Genomic DNA, 25,603 nt, shown 5'->3' on the forward strand with positions numbered 1-25,603 from the left:
ATGATGCATATATTAGTTGCTTAGTCTTTGTTTGATGAAATTGGAGACTCAAGATACTTTCTCCCAAATAATTATCCATTTTTAGGAAAACAAACTAATAAACTTAGCCATTTCCACAAGACTAATGTCATTGACCACAAGAGAATTAGAACCACATGATGTTTGAGCTGAAAGAAAACCATCTTTGCAAGTATTTATTCTCTTGTTTTATAAATGAGGAACCCAAAGATCAAATAACTTGTTCAAGATCACACAGGGAATTAGAGTTGGTGCACAGAGCCCAGCCCTCCTCCTGCGGCAATAATCATTACAGAGAACAGTTCTCTTGGTCATCAAACCTTTAGATGAATGGTCAATGCTGGCAGAATATAGGTCATACTGAATTAAAACTCCAACTGTAAGAGAAGAGGCATTGAGCTTATTTTCTCAAGTTTTAATAAATGATTTTTCAGGTGTATCTCTTTTAAAGCAAACTTGCTATATAAAAGCTTTTTTTTTTAAAAAAATATATCTTTATTGATCTCAGAGAGAGGAAAGGAGAGGGAGGGAGAGAGAGAGAAACATCAATGATGAGAGAGTCATTGATTGAGCTTGTAACCCGGGCATGTGCCCTGACCGGGAATCGAACCCCGATCACCTGGATCCTAGGTCGATGCTCAACCGCTGAGCCACGCCCGGCTGGGCTATAAAAGCATTTCTACAAAAAGCTTGACAGTAGGAATCCTTTAGATGAGCAGTATATCAACCATGTACTTTTGTTACAGAGTAAAATTATCCTCACTTGTTGGGCAAATCAAGGTGCATAGCATCAAAGTCGCGAAATGAGGAATTAATAGCGTTTTCTCTCTTACCTGATAGCTTCTTAAAATGAAAGCCATGTCTGATCTGGTGAAGGAGCCAGCTGTCCCCCTCTTCAGCAGAGAGTGGAGAGCCCTCCAATTCCAAAATTTATCCTTGGGCACCTAGGTGCCCCCACACCACTTCCAGTTTTCAAACATGATGAGAAGGGAGCTGGAAAGATAGTTTTGCCTGAAGCCACCCCAAAGAACAACAGAAGGAAATTTCAAAGAGGGAAACAGTTCCCAAAGTGTGGGGACAGTGGCAGTCCTGGATAGGACTCACTAGTGAGGAGGCAGAATGCAGTTTCATGAAGTAAGTACCTTTTGGACCAACCCCTGTTGGATCCATAGAGTCCTAGAAGGCACTAGCTCCTCTGAGCATGGTTGTAAAGGACATTGTGATAAAGGCTGTCTCTAAAATTCATTTTGGTTTAACAGATATGTAAGGTAGATGCTGTAGGACTGTTACAGTAAAATAGCAGGTGAGTCTCCTGGAATTTGTGCTGCACTTTCCAAACTTTTCTGCACTTGGAATCATCCAGGGACCTTTAAAAAAACATTGATGTCTGTGTCCAGCCTACCACCCCAGGGCTGGTTTGTCTGGGATATGGCCTGAGCTTTGAGATTATTCTATAAAGTGCAAATGAGTTTGGAAACGAGTGGTCTATGGAGTGGTTCTCAACTTTGGCTGTATTAGAATCACCTGGATATTATATACATATATAAGTATGTGTAAATATATATGCATATGTATATATATGTATGTATGTGTATATGCATGTGCATATATGCCTATACAATGCATGCATGTATACATGCACACACACACATGCATGTACACATGTATACATATGCACGTGTACATCACATGCATGCATGTGCATGTATTATACATACATGCCCAGGCTCTAGTCCTGGAGACTGATCTATGTCAATATTATTTAAAACCACAATTGGCTGCACATTGGAATCATCTGGAGAGTTTAAAAAATACTGATGCCTGGATCCCACTCCAGAAATTCTGTTTTAATTAGTTTAAGATTTGGTCTGGGCATTGGAATTTTTTCAAAGCTCTTTATGTGATTCTAATATGAAGCCAAGGTTGCAATCCACCAGGTAAGTGAGGGAAACCTGGCTTACCTTGCACGTAATAGGTGCTCAATAAAAATTAAGTATGAAATGAAAGATAGATGGAAGGGTTTATAAGAAATGTCAGTGTTAAAAAGTTGTATGTTCCTGGTTCTTTGGGTACTTCGGTAGGCCTAAATATATTATGCTATGATTTGGGGTGGGGTGCGCTGCAAAACCTAATGAATTCAGCTCACGACCATTGCCTTAGTTGTGGCTACCAGTGGAACTTTCAGCAGAACTGACTGCCAAGATCTTCCTAATTGCTCTGTTCCATTCTATCTACCAGTGGCAGGAGTGGCAGATCTATCACAGTTCTGATGTGTGCAACATCGTTCTTTGGAGAAATATAACCAGAAACTTGCTTCTGTAAGACGAAGGTGATAGATTTAGCCTGACATGAACTCTATCCAGTACTGCAAGTCTCTGTGAGACCTCTGCCCAGGGTTAGTGAGAACTCTCTGGAGCACGAGGCACAGCACCCTGTTGCCTAGTTTCCTTTGTTCCCTAGGTGATTCTTGTTTATTCCAAGGGGTACTGGGAGGGGAAGCATTTCCGCATCTGGCCTAGTGAAAGCAGCTGCTCTCAGTCGTGGAGAGGCTCTACCAGCCTGGAAAGGGGGAAACTGCCAGGGAGCTGCTTACAAAGCAGAATCTGAACTGCTTCTAATGGTCTTTGAAGGCCAGGGCATGGTTCTCAAACCTGAGTGTGCATCAGAACCCCCTGGAGGCATGTTAAACTATAGCTTGCTGGGGCAGTGCCCTGAGTTTCTGACTCAGTAGGACCGGGTGGGGCCCAAGAGTTTGCATGTTAGGGGATGCTTGTTGCCTATGGTCCAGAGGCTGTCCTTTGAGAACTACTGCTCAAGGAGGAAGGATGCTACCCATGTTGTTTAGGGAAAGGACATTATCTGATTGCTGCAAATCTACCTAATGGTCACAAGGACAGGAATTGAAATGACTTCCCAGCCAACTCCTACACTGATAGATTAACTGACACACACAAAAAAATTATGAAACACCTATTACATTCCAGGTGTTGTGCAAGCTTTGTAGCTATAAGGAGGAGGAAGATGTAGTTACTCAAAGCAGCTAGTCTGGGGGTGGGTGGGTTATGGACCAATAAAGAGACAGTCACAGTCTCCTAGTGCTCCGTGGATGGGGTGCCCAGGCTTCCATGGGACACACATGGCCAGGAGGGTGGATGGCTCAGAGGAGGCTTTCAGGAGTAGATGATGCCAGTGTGGAATCTTGGAGTCTGACTAGGGGTTTGGCAGTTGGAGAAAGTGCGCAGTGTTCCAGGAGTAGCATGGGCAAAAGTGATAGAGAACACGAGCAAGCCTGGTGTGGGGGCTACACATGGTTTAGGGTGACGGGTGACGAGTTTGTGGACAGACAGGCAGAGAAGGATCCCGGGAGCCTTTCCTCCATGTAGAGGAGTCTGGACTGATCTGAAAGGCAAGGGAAATCTTTGAGGGGTTTTAAGCAGGTGAGTAACATGATCAGACTTGCCTGCAACTTAGAAAACTGGCGGGATTGTGCTCCAGCAGGAGACACAGGAGACTGTTACTGGAGGCCCCTTGGGAAGTGATGAGGCCACAGGGGATGAGATCTTTACATCATCTTGTCCTTGCATCACCCTCTGCCTCTTCTCAGTGTCTCCAACTTTTCAAAGCCATTTCCAATGGTGCATTGACTAGCTTTGTGAGCATCTACTGTGTGTGCTTTTAGAGTGGAACTGATAATTCCTGTCCTTCCCCTACACAGATACTGTTTTTCAAGGAAAATTAAGTGAAGATGAATGTCAAGGGCACCTTGGAGCAGGCAGACCTCAAAAAAGGCAACCAAAGAGGAGCCTGTGTAGAAGGGAGTGGGGCAGCCTGGATGAGATCGGGGAGGGATGTCTCTACAAGTCGTGTATCTGTTGTGTAGCTCTGGTTTTTAAATTTTATTTATTTATTTTTATTTTTTGGTTCTAGCTGGGAGTCATGCTTTCCTCTCCTACTCATACCTTGAGAAGAGATTACAGGCCCTGGGTCATAGTCCAGCCACCTGCTGGCAGCTGCATTTCCCTACTGCCCAGCCCTTCAGTTTAGGGGTTAGTCTTACCAAGGGTGGTCTCCTAAATTCATGGCTCTAGTACTGGGCACTATGGAGGGACAGGGATGTTCAAAGCCAATAAGACCTACTCCTCACCCACGGTAGTCATAAGCGAGTTGTGCATGGAGAAAATCGTGAAGAGACCTACAGTGAGCTAACACTAAGGGACAAATGCAGAAGGAGTTGAGGGAGTGACTTCTCCTCTGTCCCTGGCCCATCTTAAAAAACATACACAATCAACAGTGTAGATGTCACTTGTGGTACCTCTCACTTCACCTGGTAATGAAATGTGATTTGTGGTTTCCTGTCCAAGGGCTCTTCATCACACTGTAATTGATACATCTCCAACAAGTGGCTCTCGAGGAATTCGATTCCAACAGGTCTCATCAGCACCCAGAGAGCTTCCCGGGGATTATTGCAGGCTCCATGTCCTCTGTCACACCCCTTCCTCCTTCAGCCTATGGAATTTCACCAGCAGCTGAGGAAGGGGCTTCCTCAGAAGCCTGAGTGGGCTGATGTTGGAGAGGCAGGCGTAGCCTCGAATAGACTGATGCCCAGCATCAATGAGCAGTCTGTGCTCTGAGGCAATGGCAGCAAAATTGATAGCTTTGTTGCTTCAAACCGGCACCATTGCTGTTCCAGGGGAGTGGAGGATGGGGAGTTGGCTGCCTGCTTCTGACTGGAAGAGTAGGTAAGAGCAGAGAATAACGGGTGTGACCCATTGTTAATGTTTGTCCTGGTGGCTGGTCGGGGGGAGAGAGATGCTGTCCAAAGAGACACAACCTGAGTGCTTCACTGAGGACTGTACAGGCATTTTGCAAAGGACACAGGCCAACTGGGATTCTCTTGCTAAGGAGTTGCTAACAATGTTTGGCCAAACCTCCAAGGAGATTTTCATTGACCTTTGGCTGGCCACGGCAGAGCTGCTTCTCTCCTGACTCCATCTGCTGTTGTCTCTGAATGAAGTGTGCCATACGGTGGGTACCATCTTGGAAGTCTGTTCCCGGGTCATTTGAGGGGGGCTCTGCCATCTCTGTCTCTCTCTATCATGGTGCATGATGCCAGCCCTGCTCAATGGACCAACACTAGAATACAAACTGTCTTCTTCTCTAACGACGTTGATTGTGCTAGTCCTGTCTCCTCAGACACATGGTAAACCTTAAGGGCAGGAACATAAACTGATTGCAGAACTTCTTTTGTACTACCCGCTTGCTTTACGTTTTGCTTACTGTTGGGCAGTAGCTGTTGTATAATTAGATATTTGATTGAGGTGCCTGAATTTCCTTTGGCTTTGAGTCAACTCATTATCTGAACACATCTGCCTTTCCAGTATCCATCGAGTACTGCTTGTGGGCCTCTCGCCTTCTTCTCACCCAGTAGGACTGCATGTCACAAGCAATAACAGTTATAATTTGCATATTTATTCTGGGTCCCCTCAATGTTCCAAAAATGCACTAGTGTTTTTCCTTAAAAAGTGAGGAATCAAGATGTATTAATTATCTGTTGCTGTGTAACAAACGATTCCATCATTTAAAAGCTTAAAACAGCAAACTTTTGTTAAAATCTTAGTTTCTATGGGTCAGGAATTTGGAAACAGCTTGGCTGGGTGGTTCTAGCTTAACGTCTCTCATGAGGTTGCAGTCAAGATGTTGGCTGGGGCTACAGACCTCTGTAGGCTTGCCTTGGGCGGGAGGGTCTGCTTCCAAGTTCACTCATAAGGCTGTTGGCTAGAGGCCTCCCTCCCTGTGTGGCCGCCTCTCCAGAGGGCCATACAACATGGTAGTTGGCTTCCCCCAGAGCGAGCGATCCAAGAGAGAGCAACCAGGAAGTTGCAGTGCCTTTGATGACTCTGAAATTGCATGCTATCCGTCCCATTTTTATCCTGTTGACAGTCCAAGACCCTGTTTGGGCTCGTCTCTGGGATGGTCCATAGCTCCAGGAATCATGGCCTTGGTCCTAAAAATTACTTTATTCATCTAACCCAAAATCAATTCAGACAGACACTTATGGATAGAGAAAAATTCCAGAGATCACCCAAGAGTTAGATATGAACTCTAAATGTCATGATAATGGATCCAAATGTGTTTCAAATCCAAACAATATGGTCAAATATGCACTTGTTCAATTGCTTGTGGATAGAAAATGGTCTTCTCTTTTAGTTTCAGTCCATCCATACAATCACATTCTTACTTCCCAAGCAAGCTTTTGTTAGCTCCTGCATGCATTGAGAGAATTGGGGACAGGAATTCAAATTGCAATAAACAGAGAACTCACAGCTGGAGCTTCTATTTTTCTGTGTGGTTGTCCTCTCACCTGCAAATTTGCATTGCCAATATAGTTGTAGAGCTCTTTGTTTTTTCAAAGAGCTTTCAAATGCATTATTACATTTCATTTTCACGCCAACCCTGTAAGATAACACTAAGATTGTTCTCTTGTAGAAAGAAGGAACTGGAAATCCAGGAATGTTAAGAATTTGATCAAGGAGTGGCAAAGCCAGAACTTATGACCTCTAAATCAGTGTTTTTACCTTTGCACACTTCCAGCTTGTATTATGCCTATCCTAATGCCCAGGGAAGGGTGACTGGCCATGATGAGGATGGACGTTAGCCGGGACTAAAGTACCTGTTAGTAGCTCCATAATGGCCTTGGTCATGAAGTTAAGATGCAAAGATATGCATTTTTAACTTGAATCTTAGTTAGTGGTGTAAAAACTTGGCTATTTGCAGCCAGTGGAGGGGCCATCAGGAAACATATTTTGGCCCAGCCCTGGTAGTGGCCTTCTCTTTGGAGGGGATTTGAGCTCATTCATTCATGCACCTGAGCATCATGTAGGAGGGATAAGGGGAGCACTCACATCAGCTACTGAAGCACTTCTATGATGCCCACTCAGATCAGAGCTGATCAGGAGGGGGGCAGTTTAGGGCCCCATTAGAAGTCACATGGACCCATCAGTTCAGCTCAGAGTATCTCACACAAGTTAATGAGGAAATTTTCTCAATAACAACTAATGGGCCTTCTTGCTGTGCTAAAATTAGAGCTGGAAGGTAAACATAGATATATCATTGGAGTGGAATAATAATGTTATACCACATGGGAAAATTCTAGTGTGGATCGGCTATTCTGTTGTCCTTGGAGTTCTTGGACGATGTGTTCTGGTGTGCTGGGAATAGTCTCAGTACAGTTTGTTGTCCTTGCATAATTATTAATGTTCCCTTTTACTCTCATAAATGTTCAGGTTTGGATGGTAAGTCATATGGTCCTCCAAAGCATGGAGCTCAGCACTGAGTAGGCACTCAGGAAAGGTTAGTTCCCTTCCTGGGCAAACCAGTAACATCTGAAGAGAAGTAACCACACAAACTGCATTTTATACTTTTAATGAACTTATTCTTGACTCTAGAGGTCAAAATCAGGACTTTTTCCTTGACTAAGTTCTTTTTTAAAGTAATAATGCTTATTCGAATTCATATTGGCACTGCAATTGGCCTGGCTTCTGCGGACTTTGGGTTTGGTTGAGCTCATAGGGAAAGAAGCCTCTGGGTCTTCGTGGATGAATCAGTAAGATCATCACAGTAATATTGTCCACTCTATTTATAAGTTAGTAAATCATTTCTCATGTATGACTTTATCCCTCAGCAACCCTGTTCAGTGGGAGAATCTGGGGGAACTAGAGATACAGAAAGGATCTCACAACTAATTCATAATACCACAACAATTGGAGCCTAGGCTTCCCACCTTGTGATTCTACACCCTTCCCTTAATCTTGCCTCTTGTAGATGTTCCCAACGGCTGTATCTGGCCATAGCCAAGTTGATCTAAGATGTTTCTTTTAACACCCAGTAATGTTTAGGACCCAGTGAAACTGATGAAGATGTAGCATGCTGACCTAGGTGACGATGTAGAATTTGGTTACTCGAGAACATGCATTGTTGCTAGTTTCTTCATTTAGTGTGGCCAAGGAGCCTCCTAATTAAACAAGACTTATATTGGTTTAGTGCTTTTCTAGTTTACAAAGTATTTTATCTGCATTATCTATTTGCAGCATCTGTTTGATGCATGGCAAGCGCAAGGCAGAGGTAACTGTTAGAGGTCTTGGTATTACCAGTTTTCCCTTAGACGCTCAAAAAGATTAAGTGGATTGTTCCAGGTGACACATCTAGTAAACAGCAGCGTGTGACTCAGAGCTCAAGTATTTCTGATATTTGGCCCTCCACTGGCCCCTCATTACTGATTTCAAAGAATTTCTCCAGCATGTTATCAAAATTGGAAGAGATGTTTTTGATTCTCAGGCAGTGGGTTCATAATGAGCCCCTCACGAAATGCTGAGATTGAGTCTCCTCTATGAAGAGGGACGAGTATAATCTCTGACCACCCCAGTGGTGACACATGCAGCAGCCTCTTACAGGGCACGGATGATTTTAATTGACCCAAAGGGCCTGAGAAGTTAATTAAGCAGATCATTTTCAAACTGGGCCAAGTGGTCAGAAGGCAATCAGAGGAAAAAGGACTTAGGAATGAAAGTGTTTTTAAGGCTTGCAGACCCCGCCAGACATGAATAAGAAATGCTGTTGGGAAAACGAGGGTTAGAAAAGATTAAAAAAAAAAAAAGGCCCAGAAAAAGGTTCCAACAGACATGGCAAATGACTCCTTTATAGAAAAACTGTGTTTGGGTCTTTATTTGGAGCAAGTAGGGTTTGAGGGGTAAGATGTTTTAGACAAATACAAGTGTATGAAGTCCAGAGCTGCAGAAGAAACAATACCCAATGTGAAGCTAAGGACAAAAATACCATTTTCTCTGAGTCAGAATTATGCCATTCCTTCTTTGATAGATCTCAAGAGAATTAGACACTGGCTTACACAGACAGGGAGGCAACCAACTCATGTTGTGAGCAAGTTACATATAACTCGTTGTGGTGTCTGTCTTTTCTTTCTGTTTTATTTTCCATCACCCATGTGTGACTGAGGGCACAGACTGACTTAGATTTCTTTACACCAGTTAGAGGCTTTTGTTTCCAAGCATGTTGGGAATTTATTGATTGAAAGAAGTGAGAATGTAGATTGATTGATTGAGGCGAGAAAGCCGTCATGCCTGTTGTTTTCTTCATAACTTCTGAAGGAGTTGACTTAGAATCATTGGATCTTGGAACCTTGGAAAAAGGACCTTTAGAGACTGTGCAGTCCAGCTTTTCATCTGATGCAGAAATCTTTTCTGCAGCTACACGAATAGATGGCAATTCAGACATTTTTGGAACACTTTCAGAGAGAATTTACTGTCTCATGAAGTTGCTCATTCCATTTCTAAATTTTTTACCTACTAATTCTTACAGAGCACCTGCTGTGTTCCAGACATACATTGTGTGAATCCTTTACAATTACTAAGTTGTTGAGCCAACGTGGCCTTTGTCCCTATTTTACAGATGAAGAAATTGAGACAAAGAGAGGTTAAGTGATTTGCCCAAGGCCACACAGCTAGAAGTGACAGGGATGGGATTGGAACTCAGGCAACCTTACTCCAGTCTGTGCACTTAATCACCAACTTTGCCGCCTCTCTGTTAAGACATCTCTAGTAATTAGTTCTTTTCTTATTTTGCATCAAAATTGGCCCCTTGCAATTTCTACTCCAGTGTCTTTCACATGATGTTTCATCAAGTATTTTCAGACAAACTGTCTTCCTATCATCTTTTCTTCTCCAAGATGGCAATCTTTCATTCTCTCACAAATTTCGCACGTGGCGTGATTTCCGTTTTCCTGGTGCTTCTCTGGTTGCATGTCGATTTCAGATGGCCTGGTGAAAAGCACCTGAGATTTAAGCTCAAACCCACCTGGGCTGGAATCTCAGCCTTTTTACTTACTAGCTGTATATACTTGAGCAGATACTTTATCAGTCTTTTCAGCAGAGGTCCTGTATTTGTGAAATTCTAAGCTCCTTGGATCATTGTAAAGATGAGCAGAGGGCAGGATTCATAGTGTGAGCTCCATAAAGGTTAACTGTTATTCTTGTAACTGTGCACTAGCTACATTGACAACTATATTCATTCCCTCCAAATTGACCTGTACATTCATAAATCCCAATCAAAACCTTAGCAGGCTGCCTGGCCAGCGTGGCTCAGTGGTTGAGTGTTGACCCATGAATCAGGAGGTCATGGTTCGATTCCTGGTCAGGGCACATGCCTGGGTTTCAGGCTCCATCCCCAGTAGAAGGTGTGCAGGAGGCAGCCAATCAATGACTCTCTCTCATCACTGATGTTTCTATCTCTTCCTCTCCCTTCCTCTTTCTGAAATAGATAAAAACATATATTTTTAAAAAGACCTTAGCAGGTTAATTTGAAGAAATCGACAAGGTGATCTAAATATTATATGAAAATTTAAAGGTTGTAAAATAGCAAAACAATATTGAAAATGAAAAACCAAGTTGGAGGACTAATGCTATCTGATTTTAGGATTTACTTAAAGCTACAGGAACAAAGCTAGTATGATACTGGCATAAAGATAGACAAATAGATCAATGAAACAGAATTGAATCTAGAAATAGAGCCACACATGTGCAATGAATTGATTTTTGACAAAGATGTGAAGTCAATTCAACAACAAAGGCTTTTTAACAGGTGGTGCTGGAAAAAATGGATATCTGTTTGCAAATAAGATAACCCTCAACCTCAACTCCACTGTACACATCAAAACTAATTTGAGTCAGATCATAGACTTAATGTGAAAGCTAAACATAAAACTTCAAAAATAAAAAAATAAAAGAGATTTGGGATTAGTCAGAAATTAGGACACAAAACGTACTAACCAAAAAAGCACAGAAGGATGTATTTGACTTTATAAAAATCAGATCTTTCTATTCATGGGAAGACGCTGTTGATGAAAAAAATGAAAAGACATCCTACAGAATAGAAAATATTTGTAATGCATAATTAAGTAAGACTTGAAATGTAATAGTTAAAGAGCTCCTACAAGTCAATAATAAAAGACAAAAAACCCAATGAAAAACATGGGCAAAAGAGTTGAACAGGTATTTGACAAAAGAAGATATACAAATTGTCAGTAAGGGATTTATGTCATTTGTCATAGGGAAATGCAATTTAAAACCTCAGTGAGATACTATTCACAAAATAGCTAAAATCAGAAAGACTGGCAATGCCATATGTTGGCAATAATACGAGATAACTGGGATGAGCATATAATACTGGAGGGAGTATAAAATGATACAACCATCTTGGAGAACTGTTTGCAATTCTTATAAAGTTAAGCATACATTTGACCCAGGTATTTCACCCTTCGATCCTAACACAGGAGAAGGGAAAACATATGCTCATAAAATGACTCACGTGAGAATGTTCATAGTAGCTTTATTCATAATAGTCCGAGACTGGAATCAACCCCATCAGCCGGGAATGGGTAAGTACGTTGTGGTATGATCCTGGAAGGTGGAGTAATACTCAGCAATAAAAAGGAGTGAAACACTGATGCATGCAGCAGAATCTCAAAACTTAATAGTGAGTGGAAGAAAAGCCAGGAAAAAGGGATACTTCCTAAGTGATTCTATTTATATGAAGTTTAAGAACAGGCAAAACTAACATGGTGATGGAAATCAGAACAGTGGTTGCCTTTGTCAAGAGTGGATGGGAACCGACTGGAAGGCAGGCATGAGAAAACATTCTGGGGTAACAAACACTCTGTATCTTGGTTGGGGTGATGGTTATAGAGGTGGATGTAATCCTCAAAACTCATTATGTTAAATATTAAGACCTGTGTAAATTCTACCTGTTAAAGAATAATATAGAGGATCTCTAAAGTCTAATACTTATGCTTGCTTCAGAAGGCATACCTACGTTTCTCCAGGGACTCCATCCGAGTCCAGCTCTATGTAGACACTTCACTTCTTTGGGCTGCGAAGCCCTCATCTGACAATTTAGATTATTGCTGTTTCTCTGTCTCAAGATTATTGATAATATTAAATGAGATATTAAGTAGTCAGAGCTCTGAAAATGTATAAAAGTGGTGTGACATCAGAGAGAATTGCTAGTTAAAACCGTTTCTGTGACTCCTTTAAGAAGCTGAGCTGCTTAAACAAAAAACCATAGCGGAGTTTGGGACCATAAAACACTTTTCAATCCCTCTGTGTTGGAAAATTTACCTTTAGTCATTTATCCTCATGGCCCCTCCCCTCCTGGCTAGAGCTTCCTAAGAAATGCTAGACCTTGAAACTTGATCTTCTAAATTGAGTTAACTGTAATATTAAACACCTACTACGTGTCAAGCACTGTGAGGTTATAAAAATGAGTAGGAAACAGCTCCTGCCCTCCAGGAATTTACCACTTGGTCACATCACTCACTTCAGGAGAAGAATCCCACACAAACTGTGCCCTCCTGTTTCATTCACTACCCAACACTACTGCTCTTCTGACTAGGTTATTCGGATTTGTCCCGTCTCTGCTTTTTCACACATCAAGTAGTTCATCCCTGGGTTTGCTCCCTACAGTAAGCAATGGCGCAGCCAAGAAAGAATCCTTTCATGAACTCCTAAGACAAGATAAAAAACAAACAAAAAACCCCATCAATTAATTACTGTCTTTTGAAAGAGTCTTAAGTAAAGTTGATATTGTGCTCTCAATTTATGGATGGCTTTTGTTTTAAAAATTGCCACACACCTTTATCTTTATAATTCATACCTTAAGTTGACTCTCTTTTTAAAAAAAAAAAAAAATTAAATAAACACCGCACTATATTTGGATTTTACTTAATGTCCTTTTCTGTTCCAGGATTCAATCCTGGGCATGGCATCATACGTAGTTGTCATGTCTCCCCAGTCTCCTGTGGTCTGTGACAGTTTCTTAGTCTTTCCTTGTTTTGTCATGACCTTGGCAGTCTAGTATCCTGTAGCATGTTCCCCAATCTGGATTTGCCTTATGATTTTCCTCGTGATCAGACTGGGGTTATGGAATTTTAGAAAGAACACCACAGAGGTGAAGTGCCCTTCTCAGTACATTCTCTCCATGGGTACATGACATCCACAGACATCACTGATGATGTTAACCTTGATCACTTGGTTAAGGAAGTGTTTTCCAGATTTTTCCACCGTGTCTAGCACACCCTAAGCTTCACTTACTGGAGCAGTGAGTACCTACATATCTTATTTAGATGAATCTTTTTGAACAGAATTAATATTCAGCCTCCCTCCTGCAGTGCAATCCAACTTTGTACTGCATACCTCCCTTGATCCATGCTTTGAGAACACTAGCTAATTAATCCTAATTAGACATTATAGCAGAATCTCACTAATTCTCACTTCACTGATCTGTAAATAGAACTGTTTTTCTAAGAACCCAACAGTCTTCACTTCACTTCTAAGCTGAGATTTATATAGCTAAGGTGGAGGTATCAATGAAGCCTATTATCTATGGATGTGTTTCTAAAGAGCTTATTTACAGAGCCTCAGCATGAGTAACTTTCCACAGATATTTTACTTCGTATTTTCTGCTTTCCTGTGGAGCATTACCCTAAGTCATTTCAAAGAACATGTTTGTTAAAAACAGCCTTGGATTTTAATCTGTTTATTGTATTACAACTCTAATTGGAACATGTTTCTCCAAGGAGTATAAAGCTGGTTACGATATATAATTAGGTAATGTCTGCATTCCCAAAAATCTCCAGTGTCCTTATGACTTGGTTTCCAATAGAACAGAGTTTGGTTTAAGCTGAATCTGTCTTGGATTCTGTCCAGTGGAATGCATTGTATTTGGTACTTAACATACATTGCCTTGTGTGTGATAATTACTTTCCATTTATATGCTTTTTCCCAACCACACTCTAATTTTTTTTGAGAGAATAGTCTGACTTACAGTTTTGTCTCCCATAGTGACTAGCTTGTGGCATTTGTAGCAGATGTTGTGGGTTGTCTATCCCACATCCATTTGCATCTTTCCTTCTATTCAACAGAATCCCAATTTATTCAGACACCTTCTTCCTCTCTTCCACCAGGAGAAACTCACCCACCCTTAGCTGTAGGGCTGGATCTGGTTGGTTTAAGGGCACTCATCCTTGCTTATGATCAGCTTAGTAATGTGCACAGAACTCCAAATAGCCCATCTGAGGGGGCTTTGCTGGGAGCTACTGAGAAAAGTTCCCATCATCTTAAGAAAAACAACAGGGAGAGGTAAGGTGGTCCCTCTAGAGGCCTGTGGACATTTTGTAGCTGTGAAGATCAGAGCTGCAGGAGCTTCCCATCTCCAATCGGAGCATGCAGCCAGTAGAATCTCAGGGTAATGGCCGTGGCTTCCAGTTTTGAGAAGCAGTAAATGTGCTTACTGTGTAATCCAGTTTGAAGTAAAGGTGTCGTTGCTTGCAGCCAAAGGCATCCTGAATAATACAGAATTGTCATTAAACATTTTTGATTGACTTTAGTGCCAAAGGACCTCTTTGGAAGAAGAGATTAAAACTAAGTAAAAAGCACTAGTTCACTTTAATTTGGAAAGCAATTTCATACCAGTTAGAAAAATTTAAAGATTATGTACTTTTTATTCCTATTTCTTTTTCATAAATATATTCATTAAATGTTAAACTTTGGTCCTGTTCATCGTTGGACGATATAAAATAAAAAATTTGAGGTGTAGTAGATTGGTCTAGTGTGCCAATAGCATGGATTCTCGGGTTGTGAAACCATCTAGATTGTAGCCTCCTATGAAACACACACAACTCTTCCTCCAAAGTCTCAATCCTTCCCACTCTTCCACTGCTGCATCCTTTCTCTCCCCTTTCCTCTGGGTGTCTTCATGTGGGTAGGTGTGCACCGAGCTGCCTGAGATGCAGGGTTAGCCTTTGCCCCAGCCTGCCCTGGTCTTCAGAACAGGACAAACCCCTTCACTGCTAGAGGCCGCCCTTGAGATCCCCCCACCATTCCTCAGAGACCCTGTTGACTGCTTTATGACATTAACGTATGATGATTTTATTTCTTATCAAGACTCTGCTTGCGGACACCTGTTGGAATTCAAGCCCAGGAATGTGGCTTCTCACCTATTCCCACCATTTGCTCGATCACCGGGCACATTCTCCACCCTCCTCATCTCCCCCTGCCCCCGGTCACTCATTGTGAGGGGCTTACAGGGAACATGCTCTCCACTTCCAGGGACACTTCAGTTGGTTTTCCCTCCACCCTGAGGAAAAGACCCATCAATTTGGTATCTTAAACCTTAGCCTAGTAAGAAATTGTTTTTCTCTCTCCAGCCAACAGCCCAATGTTTCCTAGCTAGTGTGATCCACTTTATCCCACACACACGCACTCACACACATATATTTTGTTAACCCCCACCTGAGGGCATTTTTTCCATTGCTTTTCAGAGAGAGTAGAAGGGGAGGGGGGAGAGAGAGAGAGATCAATGTGAGAAAGACACATCGATTGGTTAGCTCCCGTACCCACCCCGTCTGGGGCTGTGGGTTGAGCCTGCAACCAAAGTATGTGCACCCTTGACTGGAATCAAACCAGAGACCCTTCGGTCTGCGGCCTGACGCTCTAACCACTGAGCCAAACTAGCTAGGGCTCCATTAATTAATTAATTTATTAATTTATTAATTTATTTAAAGAGTGGAAGGGAGGGAGGGGGAGAGAGACACACATACATCGATTAGTTGCCTCCCCCACATGCTCCGACCAAGGGATTGAACCTGCAACCCTTGGTTCGTGGGCTGACTATCCACTGAGCCAGCCACACTGGCCAGGGCTGTCCCCTATATTTTTTAATACTGTGTTTCTTCCATTTTCTTTCTCAGAATAGAGTCCCTTAAGGTGCTCTGAAGAAAATGATTCCATAGACTAAGTCATTTGAAAAATGCTGCCTATTTCTCGAGTCACCATGCATATTAACACATTATATAGGCCCCAATAACCCTGTATAAAGACAAAAGACAACTGTTTAACTGACTTCATAACTCCCTCCACCTCTGCTCCCCCCTCACCCCAAGGTCTTCTCAATAGCCTGAAACCACCTCATAGAATTTAAAATTCCTTGAACCCGTGTTTCAGCTTTGCCATTTCTAAGTCTCCATGTTGGGGATTCCTCACTTGGAACCTGTCTTTGTATCAGAATGGCCAGCCAGGCCCTGAGCCTAGTGTCCAGAGAGCCTGTGTGATAGTTTACTTTAAAAGATTTCCATATAAAAGTTGCGGCAGGAGTGTAGACACAATTAACTCCACTTTGCACCCTAGGGTAAGTGCTTAGCACTTGATGTAGCCTATCAGGAACCAACATTCCAGAGACAGTCACTCAGCCTTGCAGGCATCCTTGAAAGCTACACCTGAGGATGAATTAGCATAGGCAAGTGAGAAATGACTTTTCATTGTGTGGTGAGCGGCAGCCTGATTGGTTAGGAAGGTTGCCCAGGGCGCCCTTCCTGTGTGAAGGCAGCAGAAGAGTCTGCAGCCCAGGTGGTGGGTGCCCTGGGGGTCCTGGGAGCCAAGCTGCCTGTGTCCAAACAGAAGTAAGGTGCTGGCTGAGGTCCCAAAGCTACAAGATGACTTCCCTGAGCTACAGGAACTGTTCGTGTGACTGTGTTTGCAGGCTTGCTAATAAACATTAAACAGTTGGCTGAATTTCATCTAAGACTTGCTTAAATCATGTCGTATACCTGGCAGGGAGGTAGCAGGGAGGGGCTATTATTTCTCGGCTAAACCAGAAGCTGTTGGTTGTTACCAGAAGAACCTGGCAGACAATTTGGCCAGAAAGCAGAGGGGTCAGTCCCTCGCCAGTGGTGTCAGCAGGCTCACTCCCTGTCCCGGTCCCCCAGTTCTCAAGGTGATGCTGACCAGAGCGAGGAGTCATCAGCCACCACAGAGCTCTGCTGGGTCAATGGGCTTTCATTTCCCATCTCCCCTCTGTTCCACGGAGTGAAAATGGCTGTATTAGGGACTTCTTAGCACCTAAGGCACCTGGTTAGGGGACACCCACATCTCCTCTCCCCCTGTAGCTGCCTCAGAGAGGAGGCCTTTGTGCTAGGCAGCCACGTGCCAGCTTTCTGCCAGTGTCCTGCCTCCTCACCCTCCTGCTCCCCCTGCCACCGCCATTCCTGGGGTTTCTGCAGGAGCCACGACCATACCAGCAAATGCCTCTCTATCACTTCCAGAACCCATCTTCCACTCCAGCCCCTTGTGATCAGTCTTCACTTCTCTGTGCCTCAGATACTAACCTGCAAAGTGGGTATAGTAGTGCCCCTTTCATAGGCCTGTTGTGGAGGAAACTAGTTCATATGTGCAAAGGCCCTAGAACACTGCCCAGCATCCTGTGAACACCGATAAGTGTTCATTATTCTTCTCTCTCTCTCTCTCCCTCTCTCTCTCCCCCCCTCCCTCTCCCCCCCCCTTCTCTCTCTCGTTATCAAAGCTTCCTCCTGACAGGCAGGTTCATTACACTGGTGCATTACTCAGGTTTTTACTCATAAAAGAGCCTCTTCAGCTCTTAGAGTTTATTTGCTCTTGGTTTACATGGAGTTCTAGTAAGTTCGATTTGCTTTCCTACTTCACAGGAGATTAGAAACACCAAATTAAAAGGAATTTGTGGCAGGCGTACTCAAAGCAGCAAGAAGCGACTGCTCATAGTAAAAGAAGTCACAGAAGTATAGCGGTACCCCGGTTTTCGAATGGAATCCGTTCCAGAAGACCGCTCGAGTTCTGAAACGTTCGAAAACCGAGGGATCCACAGCCGACAGCTGGGCCTCAGGATCTTGCCCTCAGTGGAAGCCGCGTGGCATGGTCGACTTCCGAGGCATGTTCGAAAACCGAAGCATTTCCTTCCGGGTTTAGGCTTTGTGAACCGACATGTTTGTCAACGGAGACGTTCGAAAACCGAGGTACCACTGTATAAAAATCAGGCGAGAGAACTTCTCAATTCTGGGGCCATTTGGGTAGGAAAAAAAGACAAAATAGTCCCAGACATAAGTAGTTCTTGAATAGTGACATTGTTCTAAAGCCTGGTGTAATGGTTGATGTTTATAATAATAGCCCTGAGTTATTGAGAGATGATTAAGTGATTTTTAGCATGCTTTGTTTAATGAGGCAGGAAACTATGTGATAAGCTTTAGAACTTCCAACAAAGTGGTGAATGTTCAAGTTGCGATATGGAAAGTGATAAATCGTCCTTCTGTCATTTGTTAAGGCAAATTATCTAACATACCCAGTACCCAGATCGTTCTGGATAAATGCGGCATCACTTCACATGGTGACAGAAGTTAATGTTTGTAAATTGCCCCCTAATCCATGAGATGCATGCTCGCTTGCACTATTAGAAAGAGCCACAAATCTGACTCCTGTTGGAGCCGAAGGAGTTTTACAGATACACATCAGCACACACAGAGCCTGGAGGATAATGGAGCTAAGGAAGACTGATGCCTGTCAATAAAGCAGCCCTTTTCCAACTTCTATTTTTAACGTCTGCTCCTTGTCTTGCCCTAGAAGGCCTTACCCACTGTTATGTTTTGCTAAGTTGGGAGCAAACATATTTTAGTTCTACCAGGGAAAAGCCTGTGGAATATTTCACTTTGGATGGCAAAGACTGTCACTGGGGGGGTCTGTGCTCAAGTTTGCTTGGCTTTTTCGCAGCAGCCAGCCTTGGAAGTAGAGTGGCCTGGAGCGGGGGCTTTGCCGCACCTGTGACTCTGGTGTGACCCAGCCTGGATTTTTTTTTTTTAATCCTCACCAAAAGAGTGAGGATATTTTTTCCATTGATTTTCAGAGAGAGTGGAAGGATGTGGGGAAGGGGAGAGAGAGACAGAGAGAGAGAGAGAGAGAGGGAGAGGGAAACATCTATGTGAGAGAGACACATCGATTAGTTGCCTTCCACACATGCCTGACCATAGGCAGGGATCGAACCTGCAACCCAGGTACCTGACCCTGACTGGGAATCGAACCTGTGACCCTCTGGTGGGCAGGCAAACCCTCTAACCACTGAGCCCCATTGGCCAGGGCTGAACCAGCCTGGATTTTGATTTGCATCTTTCACAGAGATACATAGTTGGTAAATGGGTAACAGATTTGAACGTCTGTGACAAATGATCTAGCAAGAGACAGAGCCTTAAATTCCTGCACATGTTTCTCCATTAAGGAGGAAGATGGTAATTACAGCCTGACATTACTGCCATAGCCACTGTCATTTATTAAGCTCTTACTACGGACTAAGTCCTGGGCGCACATCAGCATGTCAGCGCAGATGCTATCAACCCTATCAGGTAGATACTTTATATAATGAGAAGTTCGAGGCTCAGAGAAGTTAAGTGACTTATCCAAAGCCACACAGCTAATTAGAGGAGCTGAAGTTGAAACCCAGATCTGTTTACCTTGAAGGGCCATTCTTCTAACTACAAGGTAAGCATCAGGTGACATCTCCTTCCCTCTGGGACCAGCTCTTGGTCTTTATGTTGAGAAAATCACCAAGAGAGGGCTCCCAGGAGGATGCAGGTACTGCTTGGAGAGGAAGTGCCAGGGACAAAGATACGGATTTTGTTTAGGTGGGGCCCTGATGAAGCTTTGCCTGTTCAAAACACTTCTCCCAGAGTGAGCCTCTGCTCTGGGGGCCAGAACAAAATAGGGCAGCAGCAGGGGTGTCCCTTCCCACTGTGCGAAAGGAAATCTCTATGCCCCTGCTTTCATGGCTGATGTGTCCTTGCTCAGGGGCTTTTTCAGGGTCACTGGTAACTGGGCAGTTTGATTGCCAATCTCCTTAGATATTCAGCACACGCTTGAGGTTGTTTTCGTTGGGGATGTCTGCCGGGGCAGCTGAGCTGCCATTCCTCCCAGGAGGTGGAGAGAAGGCCCACAGCCCAAGCTTCCTTCCAGAGGCCATCCTTCCCTAGCAGGAAGCCGGCTCTCCTGGGAGGACCTGGCCCTCTGGTCCTCTTTCAGCTGATTTGGCTGCTGCTCTGCTTCCCCAGGGAACATGGCAGGCTGTCCATTGCTTTAGCCGGGTCCCAGTCCTTCCAGATCTCCCTGAACTTCAGGTAAGTGGCAGTCAGAGGGAAAGATCAGAGAGTGGCTTGGGGCCATGATCTCAAAGGGGAAGAGAGGTGTGGGCAGATTATTGCTCAGTCCCAATGCTCTGTAAGGCATCCTGAGAGACATGGAATTCTGGGTTTATGTTCCTCGTAAGGTCCAAGAACAAAAAAGAAAGAAAGAGGTCACTGTGTGGCCATGGACATTTTCTTAGTTTTTTAGGTGGATTAGACAGATAGAAGCAGAGGGTTCCTGGCCAAGGGATAATGGGGAAAATATGGGTAAAAGGGGCTAGCATTTTGAGGGCCTTGATTGCCAAGCAGAGGAGTTGGAGTTTTATGTTTTATATACTGGGGATCCATTCAAGGTTCCCAAGCAGGAAGGATTGGACTGTGTGGCTCAGTTGGTCAGGCGTCATCCTGTGCACCAAAAGGTTGCTGGTTAGATTCCTGGTCAGGGCACGTGCCAGGGCTGCAGGCTAGATTTCCAGTAGGCGGTGTGCAGGAAGCAGCTGAAGGGTGTCTTGCTCACACATTGATGTTTCTCTCTCTCCTCTCCCTTCCTCTCTCTAAAAATCAATGAAAAATCTTTTTTAAAAAGGTTCCTGAGCAGGGATGTCACCCAGTGAAATAGTGCTTGAGTGAGATGAGCCTAGTAATATCGGCTTTCATTCAAGCCCATGCCTGCTCCTGGAAAAAGAGCTTATAAAAATGCTGCCCTGTGGACAGCCTGGTCTGAGTCCCGTGGTAGTCTTCAGCACTGCCCGCCACATATTTCTCGTTTTCTGCCTTCCAGGACCACAGTAGTATTGCATTTTCCTGTCTTTGTCAAAGTTAGGTGTGATCGTGTGCCTTGCTCAGGCCAGTGCAGGAGCTTTTTCTTAAAGGACTAGATAGTAAATAGTTTCAGTTCAGGGGCCCTACCATCTCTCCTGCAATTGCTCAGCTCTGCTGTCCTGGTGTGGAAGCAGCCATAGATGAGATGTAAAGGAGAAATGCAGCTGTGTTCCAATAAAACTTCATTCAGAAAAGCAGGCATCTGGCCCGCAGGTGATGGTGTGCTGACCCCTGGACCAACGCCTTGTGAGCAGAAGTGACCCTTTCGGACAGAAGCTCTGAGCTTGCTGTGTGGTGACTGAGGAGGGACAGATGAAAGCGAAGCCTCTGCCAGCGTGGGACCCCAGGTGAACACAGGCATGAATAAAATATCAACTTGGCAGTGTTAAGCCATTGAGATTTTGGTGTCATTTCCTCCTGCAGCATAACCTCTCTGCTGGGTGATACTGGGTCATCTATGCATAGAAGCATTCTCAGTCATCATCACAGTAAACATCTGCTGAACACTTACTCTGTGCCAAGCCCTATGTGGAGGCCTTACTGACTCCGTTTCAGTAATTCCTCCCCACAACCGTGGGGCCTGAGTACTGTTATTATACCCATTTTTACAGCAACAGGAAAGGGAAGTTTAGAGAGATAAGATAACCTGCCCACAATCTCACAAATGGTTGAGTGATGAAACTGGGACTTGAGCCCAGGTCTTCTAATTCTTTTTAAAAAAAATCCTTATTGTTGAAGGTATTGTAGATATCCCCCCTTTTCTCCCATTGGCTTCCCTACCCTCCTATACTACCCCCCACCCCACCCCCACCCCCCCGGCCTTCACCAGGTCTTCTAATCCTGAATCCTAAGATCTTAACCTCTGTGTATCCTGCCTTGGGTTTGGGTGTTTGGACTATTTTTTCTTTTATCCCTTCTCCTCTTTGACCACTGCTCTTGGCTGTGCGTAATGTTTTGACATGACCCTTGGCGGCCCTGTCAACAGTGTGAGAATGAAGAGTCTTACTTCCAGAAAAGTGCTGGTCTGAGCAGTGGAGGAAGTTCAAGGAAATAGCCTGAGGGATGAATTGGGTTGGCAGTTCAGACACTCACAGGAAGATGATCACTTTGGAAATGGGCAGATCTCAGGACTCACTCTCATCATGTGTATTTCCACCAGTCATCTCCTAGGCATGTGGTCATCTTTCCGTTCTCAGTCATGTTCTCTGAAGGGAAGAATTTCCTTTATATTCTGGAACTGTCTTGAGAAATGATGTTACTCCCCTTCCTGGCCTGGCAAAGCACTGAGCAAGCCATAACTGTCATCTTTGATGGTTTTGCAGATAATTGACCAGTCTTGTGTTGCAATGGCCTAACTCTGTTTGATCCAGTAATAAGAAGCCACATAATGAGTTCTTGTGACTTCTGAAGAGCTACCACTGAAGACGTTATCCGTTGCGTCATTCCATAGTCCCTATTTAAAGTCCCACTTAATTAAATTTCTTTATTTAGTGTCATGGAAAATTTTTTCTCTCATTAAATTGATGCCCTTCCCTAATCAAAAATGAGAATTACATAAGCACTTTTGTTTCCCTTTTTACCTAAGCTTCCCAGTTTGAGTTCAGGGAAGGGAGAGAAGTTCACATTGCTTGCAGGAGGAGGGTTTCAAAAGGAGTGGTTTCTTACCAATCTCCCATGTACTAATTTGGAGACAATTTCTCCAATGACATGTGTGGTCGAGAGAAGCTATTTATTCCTCCATTTCTGGGATCTGGCACCTGGCATCTCCGATGTTGTACGTTTTCTCGGCATCATCTTCCCACTTAGAGCCAATGATGTGCAACTTCCTACAGTTTTTAAAGTGAACGTAGAGACGACAAGAGAACACCCAGCAGTTACTTGTTCGTGGACGCAGAAAGTCTGTAGCAGAGAAACCCCGTCGGGGGCAGCCCTCGGCGCACCCTCACATACCTCCGCCAGGTGAGCGAGCAGAGCAGACTTTTGCTGGAAGGTGTCACTGAGCTCTTATCCGGGCCAGAGTGTACCCTTGCAGATGTCACCCTAGGGAGAACTGCACATCTCTCTGACAGCTGGGACATTGTTCCCTGCCCTCAAGGAAGACTTCAGAGCACCATTTAATGAAACAGTAGTTAATCTTAAAGGTCTACAGAGAGGGACAAAGTGGCCCAGAGGAAATGGCACCCATCTCCATTAGCAAGATTTGGGGACATGGGGACACTGGATTAAACAACTGAGGAGGACTCTGATGCTCACAGGGTTTCACTTTCCCCTGATAAGAATACGGACTCTTTGTACAGCACTGGGCCTGTGCTCTTCACACAGAGCCCTTGGGCGTACTTCTCTCATCCTCTGTTTTTAATTTAGATTTGTGAAGATTGAAGTATGTTACCATAAAGTAAAGCTCATGAATCTTAAATGTACAGCTTGGTGATTTTTTTTACATATGTATACACTACGTGACCAAATAAGACTATAAACTATAAAATTTTAAACTTAAATAATTTAAATAAGGCTTAATTTCTTGAACATTTAGTTCAAAATCTTATTAAACACTGTTATTAAAGTAAAACTATTTGTAATTGTAGCTTTTGAAGTCCATCTAGTTGCTAATGTAAAGAATTGGGATTACATTTCACATATTATCTCTAGACCTACATAGATGTGTGTAAATTTAAGCATTCTATGAATTTAATATTGCAAACTATTTCTCCACTTCCATATGCAACTCTTGTAAATACTGAACTAATCCAGTGGCACTGCTGGAACCAAGATGAAGAAAAGCAAAAAAAAGAAAGGATATTCCACCCTTCTGGGAAATAATATATCTTCATTATGCAGAAATCTGTTGCACTGATGCTATCTGAGAAGGATTTGATGAGTTAATACGCAAGTGCTGGCACTGCTCACATTCTCTCTGCACTCTGAAGCTGCATCTGTCCCTGATCCTGCCAATGGCAAAGTCCCCAATCTTTCATAGCATTTGGACACAGTGGCCCTTTGTTTTGAGACCTAAGGCAAGAGATGAGAAATGTTTCCCTGGGGCTTAAATGATGTTAGGTGCTGTTCAAGGTACTGGTCACACTGCGTTGGTGCTCAGCCCTGGATCCTGAGTGACTGGAGGACCCACATATTCTTTAATAATTGTGTGTGTGTGTGTGTGTGTGTGTGTGGAGGGGGTAGGTGTATGACAATCCAGGGCTTTCTGAAGTGGGGATCCATGCGCATGCCCTTCTTGCCCAAGTCTAAGGGGGTGGTTGCTGCCCCAAATGATTAATGACTTAATCATGGAAGTTTATTTCCTTCTCACATAACCTTGTAAGCGTAAGTAGTCCATGAAGTTATGGCAGCTCCTCAGTCAATGACCCAGGCTCCCTCTATCTCATTGCTCCCCTTCCCTAAGATGTTGCCCTCATCTGAATGGCTTGAGATGGTTCCCATCATATCTGCATTTCAGCCAGAAGGAAGGGAAAGGGTTTCTAAGCAGGGAATGCTCTCCTTTTCAAGGGTTTGACCCTGAAGTTGCACATATCAATTCTGAGCACATCCTACTGCCCACAGATGGCTGAGAAATGTAGTCTTCCCCCGGGCGTTTTCGTGTCCAACTAAAAATGATGTTTCCATGACAGGAGGGGAGAACATAACTGGGGTGACAACCAGTAATCTCAGCCACAAGTATATATTTTTTATATAAATTTGGAAGGAAGGATGATAATTTAGAGTTAAGGATACAGATTCAAGGATACAAGTTTGCCGACGTTCACTTGTAATTCATCAAAACAATAGACTCTATATAGGAAAAAGCTTTGGATGGTTTTAAGCACACTGCAGGCCAGATGTTACCTGAAATGTTTAGCTGAGGTTCCTGACTCTTCCAAGACACCTGATGGAAGTGGGGAGGGTACACTGACCTGGGTTCAAATCCACAACCAGCCATAGCCTAGTAAAGTGAGCTTGAGCCAGTTACACTACTTCTCTTGGCTTCAGTTCACTTTTAGTAAAATGAGGGCTTTGGACTAGACTGCTGGCTTACAAATTGGGTTCCAAGGAGCCTTAGGGCTTTTCGGGGTAATTTCAAGGGCTAAAGCTTGGCTATGAATTTTTCTTACGTATGTATTAGTCGTGGCACCTCTGTTTTTATTGGCTGTGTGGGGGTGGGGGAGGAAGAGGGCCATTACAGCTAAAAAGAAAGTTTGAGAGTGCCTGGACACTGTGGTGCCTAGAGGAGTGTGGTATGGAGTCAGATTGCCTGGATTAAAATTCCAGCTCTGCCCACGTACTCTTTGTGACACCTCAGGCTGAGGTATTTACCTTCCCTGAGCCTCATCTCTAACATATTATTTCCTTTTTTATAAAATATTGCTGCTGTTATTTACCTCTTGGGATTGTCTTGAGGCTTAAACGAGATAATATGGTTGAGAGGGCTTATATTGGTGAGCTTGGCATAAAGGGAATGTTAAGTAAATGGGGACCACTCTTATTGTCCCCACCATCAACCTCATCTGTACGGTTTCAGCTCTAAGGCTAAACTGTGCCAGATGAAGGACCCTTTTATAAACTGAATAATTGTCAGTGGGTTTTTCTCTCTGCTCTTGGATTTTCGCAGGTTCTCTCAAGGCGAGGCACACTAGAGTTAGTCTGTTCTGGGTAAAACAGTTTAAACACAACTAATATGTAGTTTCTGTCATTTCAGAGGCAAGATGGAAAGAATTCTTTTTTTCACAGAGAAAA

The 25,603-nt window shown here is 43.6% G+C and overlaps 1 protein-coding gene across 2 annotated transcripts in view; it reads left to right on the forward strand.

The window, feature by feature from the left end:
- The window catches only part of MAPK4 (mitogen-activated protein kinase 4), a 127,125-nt gene that overhangs the window by 12,535 nt on the left and 88,987 nt on the right, over positions 1–25,603 (forward strand). The window lies entirely within an intron of this gene.

Source organism: Miniopterus natalensis, chromosome 7 (genome assembly GCF_054644295.1).
Source record: "Miniopterus natalensis isolate mMinNat1 chromosome 7, mMinNat1.hap1, whole genome shotgun sequence".
Taxonomy (NCBI): domain Eukaryota; kingdom Metazoa; phylum Chordata; class Mammalia; order Chiroptera; family Miniopteridae; genus Miniopterus; species Miniopterus natalensis.